This window comes from Neofelis nebulosa, chromosome 2 (assembly GCF_028018385.1).
Source record: "Neofelis nebulosa isolate mNeoNeb1 chromosome 2, mNeoNeb1.pri, whole genome shotgun sequence".
Taxonomy (NCBI): domain Eukaryota; kingdom Metazoa; phylum Chordata; class Mammalia; order Carnivora; family Felidae; genus Neofelis; species Neofelis nebulosa.
Window position 1 is genome coordinate 8,425,487 of NC_080783.1, and position 12,507 is coordinate 8,437,993.

A 12,507-nucleotide genomic window follows, 5' to 3' on the forward strand; every position below is an offset into this window, starting at 1 on the left:
TCTCAAAAAAAAAGAAAGGAAAAGAAAAGGCAAATCTATACAGACAGAAAGCAGATCAGTAGTCACTTGGGGCTTGGGGGAAAGGGGAAGGTGGACAGGAATTCCTTTGGGGGTGATGGAAACGTTCTAGAATTGAATTGTGGGGACAGTAGTGCAACTCTGTAAATTTACTAAAAATCATTCAGTTGTACACTTAGAAGAGATGGATTTTTTAAAGTTTATTTATTTTGAGAGAGAGAGAGACAGAGACCGGGGGGGGGGGGGGGGGAGCACGTGCATGCATGAGCAGGGGAGGGGCAGAGAGAGAAGGAGAGAGAGAATCCTAAGCAGGCACTGTGCTGTCAGTGCAGAGCCTGGTGTGGGGCTCAAACTCAGAAAACGTGAGATCATGACCTGATCTCTTGACAAAATCAAGAGTCAACTGACTGAGCTCAACTGACTGTGCCACCCAGGCGCCCCAAGATGAATTTTATGGTACATAAATTATACCTCAATAACACTGTTTTAAGTGTTCACGGATGCACTAAATAAACAACCCAATCCAAAGCAGATTGTCAGACTGGATAAAGAAGCAGAATCCAGCTATATCCTGTCTACAGGGAAGCACTTTATTATTAAAGAAAAAAATTTTTAGTAAACGTTTTTTAAAGTTTAAGGGCACCTGGGTGGTTCAGCTGGTTAAGCATCTGACTTTGGCTCAGGTCCTTCCCGATCTCACAGTTTGTGAGTTTGAGCCCCACGTCAGGCTCTTTGCTGACAAGCTTAGAGCCTGGAGCCTGCTTCAGATTCTGTGCCTCCCTCTCTCTCTGCCCCTCCCTCCCTCATGCTCTTAAATAAACATTAAAACATTTTTTTTTTTTAATTTTTTTTTTTTTTCAACGTTTTTTATTTATTTTTGGGACAGAGAGAGACAGAGCATGAACGGGGGAGGGGCAGAGAGAGAGGGAGACACAGAATCGGAAACAGGCTCCAGGCTCCGAGCCATCAGCCCAGAGCCTGACGCGGGGCTCGAACTCACGGACCGCGAGATCGTGACCTGGCTGAAGTCGGACGCTTAACCGACTGCGCCACCCAGGCGCCCCAAAACATTTTTTTTTTTAAGTTTATTCATCCATTCTGAGGGGGGGGGGAGGGGCAGAGAGGGGAGAGAGAGAGAATCCAAGCAGGCTCTATACTGTCAGTGTGGAGCCCAAGGTGGAACTCAAACCCACGAACCATGAGCTCATGACCTGAGCCAAAACCAAGAGCTGGATGCTTAACTGACTGAGCCACCCAGGCGCCCCTAAACATTTTTTTAAACATATATTTAAGTAATCCCTACACCCAATGTGGGGCTTGAACTCACGACCCTGAGATCAAGAGCCACATGCTCCAGGCGCCCCTAAAGATTTTTAATTGACGTATTAATATTAAATTCATTTTAGGTGTGCAGCACAGTAATCAACAATTATGCACATTATGAAATGCCCGCCATGATAACCGCATTACAGTATTATGGACAATATCCCTATGCTGTACTTTTCATTCCTATGACTTATGAGAAGTGCTTTAAATTCAAAGACACAGCTGGAGGCCGAAGAATGGAAAAAGCTAGACACCATGCAAGCAGTGAGCAGGAGAGAACTGGTGTGGCTATATTAATATCAGACAGACAAGACAGTCTAGGGACATTCAGAGAGACAAAGAAGATATTTCACAATGATAAAGGGGTGAACCCTGTGGGATGACATAATAATCACAAACATATATGCCTAAAACATAAGAACTCTAAAACAGATGACACAAAAATGATGGAATTGAAAGGACACATAGGCAAATCTAGAATTATCATCCGAGATTTCTATATTCCTCTCTCTCTGTTAGGACGGAGAGAAAAATCAGTAAGGATCTAGAACAGGCCCAGGCATACAAAAGGCACTCGACAAACATGTGTTAAGCGGATGAATTCTCGCTAAGTCTGTTTCTGTGTGGTTCCCAGAGCATGATCAACTTGGACGACGCAGGAGAAAACAGAGGGCTACCGCTGACGATATGGGCCAAGCACGCTGCTCACACATACAGGTATCCATTTAGTCCTTGCAACACTGCTCTCTGGTTGTTAGGAAAAACTTCAGTTTCTGAAATTAAAAACTCAGAGTAGGAGATTCAGATTGCAACGAGCAGTTGGATTTTCCCATGTTGGGTAAGGTTTAGATGGTAATACATATGAATTTAGGTGGCTAAAACTCTTAACTTCAATTGGACAGAACTCCTTGGTTTATTGTGTCTTTTTTCCTTTCGTTATAGAAGGTTATTTTGCTTAGTATACAGAGGCTACTGCTGTCTTCTGAGGTGACTCTCACCGAGGTGGACTGTTGAGCACACAGCAACCCCCAACTCCAGCAAGCTCCCCTTTGCAACAGTGCCTTGCAAGCCCTCCGTGGCGGAGGTGGGTGTGCATCCCAACCCCTCCAGGTGGGGCTGGCTGTGACTCTAACCAGACGGGTGTGGCCAAAGTGAGGCCCAGACAGTTCCAAGGACTCATGAGGCCTGGCGGCTTTGCCTTCAGCCTCTTGGAAGTTGGCGACACTGTGCTGTGAACGTGCCCAGCGAGCTCATGGGAGGGGAGGCCACGCGGAGGACACACCCTTCTGCCAGCACCGACTGCCAGACTGTGAGACCACCGAGGACCTTCCCGCCCAGCTGACCTCCGGCCAGAAACAGCCATGGGGAGTGAGCCCAGTGAAAGCAGCCCAGGACCTGCCCAGGCGACACAGGATCGGGAGCGAAAGGCTGCTGCTTTCTTAAGCCACTAAGATTTGGGGTGCTTTGTATCAGTCAGCAAAGCCTAACTTCAGCACCCACAAACGTAACATTGAGTAAATGGGCCAGACTCAGAGTATATCATACTGTGTGATTCCATTGAGATATATGTCAAAACCAGAGTCAGAAGCAGAGGGAAGGGAGGGCTGCTAAGATGTGGGTTCTAATGAGCCGGGTGGTTCTAAAAGGCATATGCACTTCGTGAAAATTCTCCAAGGCCTGAAGCAGAAGCCTCTGCCTGCCCTGGAGGACCTCCCTGCAGAGAGAAAACCACCAGCATTCGTGCACAACTGTCTGCTGTGAGCACTTACTCCCCCAGTGGATCCCTGTCCGCCGACCTGTGTGGGCCATGTGTCTGCTAGGTGGTGGGGGTGCCCTGGAGAACAAAGCTAAGCTAACACTGTCCCTGCCCTGGTGGCACTTACAGTTAATTCATTACTGGGAGATAAAAGGCAGTGCGAATAAACAGCAGCTAAAAAAAGATGAATCAAAGGAAAAAAAAAAAAAAGGGCAGCTGGGTGGCTCAGTTGGTTAAGGGTCTGACTCTTGGTCTCAACTCAGGTCATGATCTCATGGTTTGTGAGTTCCAGCCCTGCGTTGGGATCTGTGCTGACAGTGCAGAGGCTGCTTGGGATTCTCTCCCTCTTTGCTCCTCCCTGGCTTGTGTGCTTGTCTCTCTCGCGCTCTCTGTCTCAAAATAAATAAACTTAAAAAAAAAAAAAAAAAGATGAATCAATCATGAAAGATAGCATCAAAATAAATGCCACAAAGTAGAACACTGGGGCGCCTGGCTGGCCAGTCAGTAGAGCCTGTGACTCTTGATCTCAGGTGAGTTCGAGCCCCACACTGGGTGTAGAAATTACCTAAAAATAAAGTCTTAAAAAAAAAAAAAGCTGCTAAGTGAATTGCGTAACTAATGCTCTGTAGTGTGGCTCCCACAGAACAATGATGACTTTCACTATTTTTCACTTTTTTCTGTTTCCAGTAAGCTTGCTCAGCTTTTCCCGCTAGAGATTTGACTGTCCTTGCTCCATGCCCAGCAAGTGCTTCATGACCATCAGTTCCATGGTTCTCGTCATTTTACAAGATTGAGTGTGGTGCCTTGGCTCAGTTTGCTCACTAGAACAGAAAACTGCTTCTGTTTCTATGTTTTACAGAGCAGATGTATTCACTACTTTTTTTGATTCCAAGTTTTTATTTAAGTTCTAGTTAGTTGACAGTTTGGTACTTTATATACCATAGGTGGTAGATGAATTTAGATACAAATGGGCTCAAACTGGAGTCAAATAGACCCTGGGCCCTTACAGCCAAGCCACAGTGATGCACGTGAGGGGGGCTCAGTCATCACCTGAATTGAATTCTGAAGCTGGAAGCAATGGCGGGTCATGTACCAATTTTTCTCCAGTCATATTCCCAGACCTAAGACACTAAGCGTTTTGTCTTTTTTTTTTTTTTTTTTTGGTCTTTTTTAAAGTGGGCTCCACACCCAATGTGGGGCTTGAACTCACAACCCTGAGTTCAAGAGTCACATGTTCTACCAACTGAACCAGCCAGGTATCCCTAAGGCACTATTTCTAGGGGCCTTCGATTTCCACTCAGGTCATGATCTCATGAACTGTGAGACTGAGCCCTGCATTAGGCTCTGTGCTGATAGTGCGGAACCTGCTTGCTATTCTGTCTCTCCCTCTCTCTCTCTCTCTCTCTCTCTCTCTCTGCCCCTCCCTACCTTGATATCTCTATCTCTCTCAAGATAAATAAAAATAAACTTAAAAACCTCTGTGATAATGTGAAAAAGACATGCACTGTTTCATTATTTGTAAAAAAACAAAACTAGATAAGAGAAAGAGAAGCTTGTTGTAGAGCACTGGTTGACCTTTTCTGCATCTGTTTCCATGGAAACAGATGTCGGACAAATAGGGTTTGCAAAAGCCTCAGAATCATGAGGTGTCTCAGAGCCCTCACCTTGTTTTGAGCCTTCTGATGTCTATTTCCATAGAAACCAGAGTGGAAATGAGGGCAGCAGCCGTGAGTCAGCCTGACGGGTGGTTCATCCCAGCCAAGGTCTGGGAGCACAGGGGCCGTTATAGAAATAAATGGATTTAGAACCAGAAAAAAGCAAAAGCCTTAATTGGGAAACACTGGTTTCTTTATTGACTCGGTGAAATAATGGAAAGGTCCTGCAAGTAATACAGACACAGACAGACATTTCTTTGCTAATTAGGTAACAGGGAATCACAAGCCTATCTGCACCATGCCAACCATGCCGACCACAGCGGGCGACCCATCAGAATGATTCATGGAGAGCAGCTTGCCGTTGGCTCTTTGGACATGTACAGCTTCAGGTGGGTCAGCCGTCTTACAGGTTATAGACGAGGGTGGCAGAAGAAAAGGAGGTCATGGACCAAGCACTCCACGGTATGTCTTTGTCTGTGGAATGCAAGGTCACGAGGGAAGCCTGGGTAGAAACTGACTGGTTCTACGTCCCTCTGCTTTCTGTTCTAGCTAGATCATGGTAGGCACTTCCCCATTTATCTATTAAAAAAATGTTTATTTTCAGAGAGAGAGAGAGAGAGAGAGAGCGAGCGAGCGAGCACGCGCACAAGCAGGGGAGGGGCAGGGGAGAGAGAGAGAGAGAGGGATAGAGAGAATTCCAACCAGGCTCCATGCTCGGCATAGGGCCTGACGCGGGGCTCGATCTCATGACCACAAGATCACAACCTGAGCAGATATCGAGTCGGACATTTAACGGACTGAGGCACCCAGGCGCCCCTGGACCTCCCGTTTAAAATCCAGCTTTACCCTGCACGTGATATGCACCTCCCGCCTGTGTGCCCCACTTTTGTTCAAGGCACCGTCATCCTCCCAAGGTCACCCCAGCCTTCGGTTCCTAATGGCGCACCCCGGTAGCCGGCACTCCCGAGGGTTCTGTCCACGGGGACTCCCTGCGCAACGTCTCCCTGCCGTTGGCCAGCTTAGCGTCACTCCCCACCCAAGCTCAAAGTGCACAGCCGCGGGGAGGTGGGGCGTGGGGCGGTCTGTGGGCTTGGGTTCAAACCTCGCTTCAGCTAGTTACTGCCCGTGTAACCGCGAGCACGTTCCTGAATCTCTCTAAACTTCGGTTTTCTCGTCCAGTACGTAGTGCTGGTAACAGAACCTTCTTGACAGCAGGCGTACGAAGAATAAACGGAAAACAGCTTGTAGAGCTCTTGGCCCAGTCCCACACGTAGTAACTGCTCAGAAAATACTGCCAGTCAGGTAATTCTAAGCGTTATGGATCTCCAGTTAACGTGAATGCTCGTGCCAGAGTAATCTTCCTAGGACCCAGCTCTGTTCACACCCCTCCCGGGCACACAACAGTTGAGTGGCTCTCCGTTCTCTGCAGTCTGGCTCCGGCACTGCTGCAGCTGTGTCCCGCCTCCCGCTTTGCACAGCCCATGCCCGGGCCACAGTGAAGCATCCCTGGCTGGGTCGGGCCTGTGCTCTGGGCTCATGCCGCTCCTCGGCCTGAGGCCCACCTCTCTGCGACGCAGCTCTGGACCCGAACGGCTCTAGCAGCTCTCTCATTTGCTAAGTTTCTTCCTCTGGTTTTTAAACAAAAGCTCCTTTCAAAAGGCTCTGGCCTTTATCCGTTCGTCAACACCAAGGGGGTCCGTGTGAATCCTACAACCGGGCAGGATGATGGCGGTAATTATCCCGGCCCTGGAGTGCGGGTGGCAGCAATGGTGGGCTGAAGGAAGTGGTTAACTTGGAGGGAAGGTTCGAGACCACGTAAGGTCCCTGGAGCTCCTTCACACTTGGGAGAGTCCATTTCTTCTCGAGGGAGATGAGGCCAGAAGCCAGTTCCCGGAGACGGTGGAAAACTCAGTCGGGAGCGCACCTTTCAAAGGCAAGCCGACCAACCCAGGGCCCGCACCCCAACTACCTCCTGTTATCAGGCTCTCACACTCTTGGCCATTATCCACCTGCCCTAATGACCCCAGGGCCACGTGCGAGACAACCAGGGGCAGCCCCTCAGGCCAGAGCCCACTGAAACTATTCAAACTAGCGGATCCTGAACCTGCTTCACCTGCCTCCCTCACTCCTTCCTGCACAAACCACAATCGAAGCTCTTGGCTACATGTCCCTTCTCTCCCTCTGTCTCGTGACTGACCCTGGGGCTTCCCAGCGTCGCCCCCGCCCACCCCTCCCCCCCCCTAGGATGCAGCATGCCCCTGATTTTTGGGAACTGTAACAAACTATCTTTTCAACATTTTTTTTTTTTTTTAATTTATTTTTGGGACAGAGAGAGACAGAGCATGAACGGGGGAGGGGCAGAGAGAGAGGGAGACACAGAATCGGAAACAGGCTCCAGGCTCCGAGCCGTCAGCCCAGAGCCTGACGCGGGGCTCGAACTCACGGACCGCGAGATCGTGACCTGGCTCAAGTCGGACGCTTAACCGACTGCGCCACCCAGGCGCCCCACAAACTATCTTTTCAAAGGCACTTGTCTTCTGATCTCTTAGCCTTACTGAACCTCAAATTTTCTATAAATACACTGTATTTTAAAACACCTGAGGCCACGTTCTTATCGAGGGCTCCTCGGTGGCACCCACGCTGCCACCAGAGCCAGCGACGGAATGCCAAGTGCGGAAACACCAGCTTACGTGGTTCTCCATAGCCGGGCGCGGTGGGCCTGGAGCTGACGCCGGAGGGGAGATTGATGATAATGACAATCATCATCGTCACGCCAATAGTAATGAGAGCTAACATTCAGCAAGGGCTGACAATGTCCCGGAAACTGCAAAAAGCGATTTGATGCTAATTATCCCTTAGCGATGCCAGAACCCACAGGGATGTTATAAAAGCTACCGATGCGGCTCTCCTACCTGCCGCCTTTCTACGCAGGGCCTTGTTTTGGTGAAATACATCTAAAGAGAGTATCATACTGAGTCGTATGTTGAAAATGACACGAATTTGTATTTTAAAGGAATAAGACCCAGTTTTCTGCTTTGTGCACTGATGCTGTAGGGAATAAGATTTAAAAAAAAAAAAAAAATCTAGCCCTTCTGTGTCACAGTCAACCACAGGAAATGGTCACTGGGTCTGAGTTCACTGCAACCACCGGGGGAGGTCAGCCGCAGACCCACCCACCTGCCATCTTCCTACTTGTACCTGACCAGATTCATTTCCTCAGGAGAGACCGTGCAGGTATCACTGGGCCAGGTGGATGGGGTGGGGGCAGAAGAACTGAGAGGGCAAAATAAAACAAAACAAAACTAATTCCAGTCCTTAGGAAAAGATGAAGAAACCCTATTATCCACTTTACAAAGTCAGTGTAAACTGTAAATTTTTTTTTTAATGTTTATTTATTTTTGAGAGAGATAGACAGAGTGTCAGCAGGGGAGGGGCAGAGAGAGGGAGACACAGAATTGGAAGCAGGCTCCAGGCTCCAAGCTGTCAGCACAGAGCCTGACACGGGACTCGAACCCACAAACCGTGAGATCATGACCTGAGCCAAAGTCGGACTCTTAACTGACTGAGCCACCCAGACGCCCCTTTTCATTAAATTGTAATACTCAAACACATAAAGATTGTACAAAACAAAACGGTAAATCAGTGGTTCTCAAAGTGTGGTCTGGGGAAACTTTGGAGACCTTAAGATCTCAGGGGGTCCATGAAGTCTAAACTATGTTCACAGCGACAATACACTTCTATATTATAATTTATAAAATAATATATAATTATTTTAATAGTAATAACACTTGCCTTTTTTACTTTCATTCTCTTATGATACACTGAAGTTTTGTAGAGCTACATGACATGTGATGATATCACTCTGATAGCTAACAGAATGTTTGAGTATTCTTGTACTTTCTACAAGCTTCTAAGGTTCGGGATATAAACATGTGCTCAGTTCTTCCCTTGTGTTTTCACTAGCTATCTTGGTCACATCTACTATAACTGATCCAACTTCATTATCATTCGATATGTCATTATTTCAAAATCAAGTCTTTCCTTGCTCTTATGTGGAAACAGACTATAAGTAGACTTATTGTTTTCTTTTGGAATAGTATTTTTATAATTTTTTCAAGAAATTTTCTAATTTTTAAGATTTTCACTAAAACTGTTATTTTAAAATTTAAGAATCATTTATTCTAAAATAAAAGAAAACTTATTTATACAGTATTTTTTCTTATATTTAAGGATGGATCATTGGCTTAAAAAGGGAGACCGGAGGCCCCACTTTCTCAACCCACAGCTGCACCATTTATATTAAAAGATGCCGAGAAAAATACTTATCAGGAAGTTCTCTGACTCATGGAAGGGAAGGATGTACTCCAAAGAAGCTGGACAGACTTCAAATAAAAAACGGAATTACACGGAAGCTATCTTTCCCTCAATTTTGTAGATGTCAACAGATGCCTTATTGTGTCTTATGTAACAAAACATATTTGGATAATATTATAATGACAGATAAGTATAATTGAGGTATCATTTTGAGACAAATCATTGAGAGTTTAAAGAAAATGGATTTGAATATTTTAAACATAGATGTGATGACTTCTTTAAAAGTCAATAATTGAAAATTTGTTTTCATTTTTTTTCAAACTAGAAATTAAAAAGCCACCGAAGCTGTGTGATGGGTATACGGGCACTCTGTATTGTTTTCTTCTGTGCATCTAAAACCACACACCCCCCCCCCCAATTATTTTCAAAAAGAAACAACAAAACCACTGAAGAGCAATGAAGGGTAATTATTGTCTTTGTTGAAGAAACATACCCAATAGCCTTGTAGAGCTTACACTGCTGAATGGGCAGTTAACAAAAGAAATTACAGTATGCTACTTTCCAATGAAACAGTAGCTCGTCAAATCAAAGATTAAGCTGCAAACACGAACGCTGTGTTAATTTATATCTCAGCTGCAGAAGTATGTCTGGACTTGCTATTTCACTTATACTCATCCAGTATCAACAGTAACTAGCCACCAAAGACTTTTGCATAGAGATCTTTTTTGTTGCTTGACAACAAACACAAGTGTTGCCAGAAGAAATATTTAATGTATTGACTTGCATGGTTTATCCCCGGACAACTGTGCTGACATTTGCACTGATGGAACAGACGCAACAGAGGGTAAAACCACCGGTGCCTTCATCAGGCTGGGCCACCAAACTCGAGTAACCGTCGCCACTGCCACCACAGGTTAATAGACAGATGGACAGACGGACAGATAGATGGATGAACACATGGACAGACAGAAAAATTATAGATCAATGACAGAAAGCTGTTAGAGTTTCACTGAAGAATGTCCTTGATGAAGCAGCAAGAATTTGACTGAGTCTCGACTCCAGTGGACTGTCTTTCTAACATTCTGTGTATCAAAATGGGATGTACGTGATGGTTATCTTGAAAAACATTTGCGAGATTATCTGAGATTCGAGCCTAACTAGACAGTTTTGGTTTTTTTTGTTTGTTTGTTTGTTTTTTTTTTTTAAGGAACACCGTTTTTACTTGAAAGAATGATAGACAAACTATGTTGTTTCAGACTTAGGTGTCGGGCAGACATTTTCTTAGAGATTAATGAGGTGAGCCCTTCACATCAAGGAAAACAACTGGTAGGATCTATTATCAATGATGAAATTTGAACTCTCCAGAGAAAACAAACATTTGAAAACACTTGCTCCTGCCACCGCAAGCTTAATAGCTTCCCAATACCTAAGGACCTTTCTTTTCTTTAATTTTTTGTTTTTTACATGTATTTATTTTTCAGAGAGAGACAGAGCACAAGCAGGGGAGGGGCAGAGAGAAAGGCAGACACAGAATCTGAAGCAGGATCCACGCTCTGAGCTATCAGCACAGAGCCCGACGAGGGGCTCAAACTCACAAACCGTGAGATCGTGACCTGAGCTGAAGTCAGACACTTAACCGACTGAGCCACCCAGGCGCCCCTCTAAAGACTTTTCTGATGAGATCAGAGGCAATATTAACTAATGCAGTTTCTGGATGTTTTGTAATGAAGTACGGCCACATTTGGAAAAACTGCAAAAATGAGAAAGCGTTATTTCCCAAATGATCAATGCATGAAAATACAAAATCATGCATGGGTATAAACTAGGCAGGATGCCAGCAGGAATTGTGATGTAAGAACTTCCAAAAATCCACTCCTCCACAAAAGCAAGGAAAACACTGGCAAAAACTGTCCAAACCAAAATTTTCAGAACTCTGGAAATTAACCAATGGCTTATGACCATCTGAGGAGTGCTTATTCAAGAAAAAAAAAAAGGGGGCTAATTGTCAGTAAAAATAGCAAATGTTGTGGCATTCCTCTCTCTCCCCAGCTCCTTGAAAACCCCCAGCCCTGCAATCAAAGTGAAAACCAGCAACCAAGCGGTCACTGGAAGGAGCAGGTGCCCAAAAGCCCCATTCCAAGAGAACCATCATTATCTGACCTGTCAGGCAAGTCCTTGGGAACACCTCCCAGGGCTTATCTTTATTTGATCTGAGAGCCTGTTCAGTGTCAACAGCCTTGTCTCAAGGGCTCGTTGAAAACACACTCATAAATGGCCAATGGGCCAAAGAAGAAATCACAAGGAAAAGTAGAAAATATTTCGAGGTAAGTGGAAATGGAAACAGAACTTTCCAAAACTTATGGGATATAGCAAAATCAGTACTCTGAGGGAAATTTATAGTGGGAATACACACACACACACACACACACACACACACACACACACACACAAATGTATATACATATACACTTTACATTGGTTGAGGGTGCTAGGTGATGTACCTCTGTCAGATGTCTGTCTGTCTCTCTCTCTCTCTCTCTCTCCCTCTCTCTCTCTCGGTTTGAATTTAAATTCTAGTCAGTGAATATACAATGTAATATTAGTTTCAGGTGTACAATATAGTGATTCAACACTTCCATTCAACACTTCACCTGGTGCTCATCACAAGTGCCCTCCTAAATTCCCATCAGCTATTTCACCCATCCCCCACCCTTCCCTTCTAGTACCGTTAGTTTGTTCTCTATACCGGAGTCTGTTTTGTTTTGTTTTGTTTTTAGTTTTTTAAGATTTTACTTTATTTTTTAAAAATATTTTATTTGTAAGTAATCTATACACCCAATATGGGCTTAAACTCACAACCCTAAGATCAAGAGTCACATGCTCTACCAACTGAGCCAGCCAGGCGACCCAAGTCTGTTTCTTGGTTTGCCTCTCTCTCCTTTCCCCCTTTGCTTGTTTGTTTCTTGAATTCTCTGACTTATTTCGCTTAGCATAATACTCTCTAGCTCCATCCATGTCATTGCAAATGGCAAGATATCACTTTTTTTTATAAGTTTTTTTAAGTTTATTTATTTTTGAGAGACAGAGAAAGTGAGAGGGGGAGGGGCAAAGAGAGAATCTCAAGCAGGCTCCACACTATCAGCATGGAACCCAACATGGGGCTCGAACCCACAAACCGTGAGATCAGGACCTGAGCCAAAACCAAGAGTCAGATGCTTAACCAACGGGGCCACACAGACACCCCAAGATTTCACTCTTTTTATGGCTGTATAATATTCCTGTGTGTGTGTGTGTGTGTGTGTGTGTGTGTGTGTGTGTATGTGTGTGTGTTCCACATCTTCTTTATCCATTCATCCATTGATGGACACTTGGGCTGCTTCCATAGTTTGGCTATAGTAAATAACGCTGCAATAAACATAAACAGGGGTACATGTATTC

The 12,507-nt window shown here is 45.2% G+C and overlaps 1 protein-coding gene and 1 long non-coding RNA gene across 10 annotated transcripts in view; one reads left to right on the forward strand and one right to left on the reverse strand.

The window, feature by feature from the left end:
- ARMC9 (armadillo repeat containing 9) overlaps positions 1-12,507 on the reverse strand; it is a 155,287-nt gene that overhangs the window by 54,523 nt on the left and 88,257 nt on the right. The window lies entirely within an intron of this gene.
- Positions 4,838-9,465, forward strand: LOC131496259 (uncharacterized). The gene is made up of 3 exons (XR_009254402.1): positions 4,838-5,144; positions 5,935-6,057; positions 8,986-9,465. It is a non-coding gene; the product is annotated as an uncharacterized LOC131496259 (long non-coding RNA).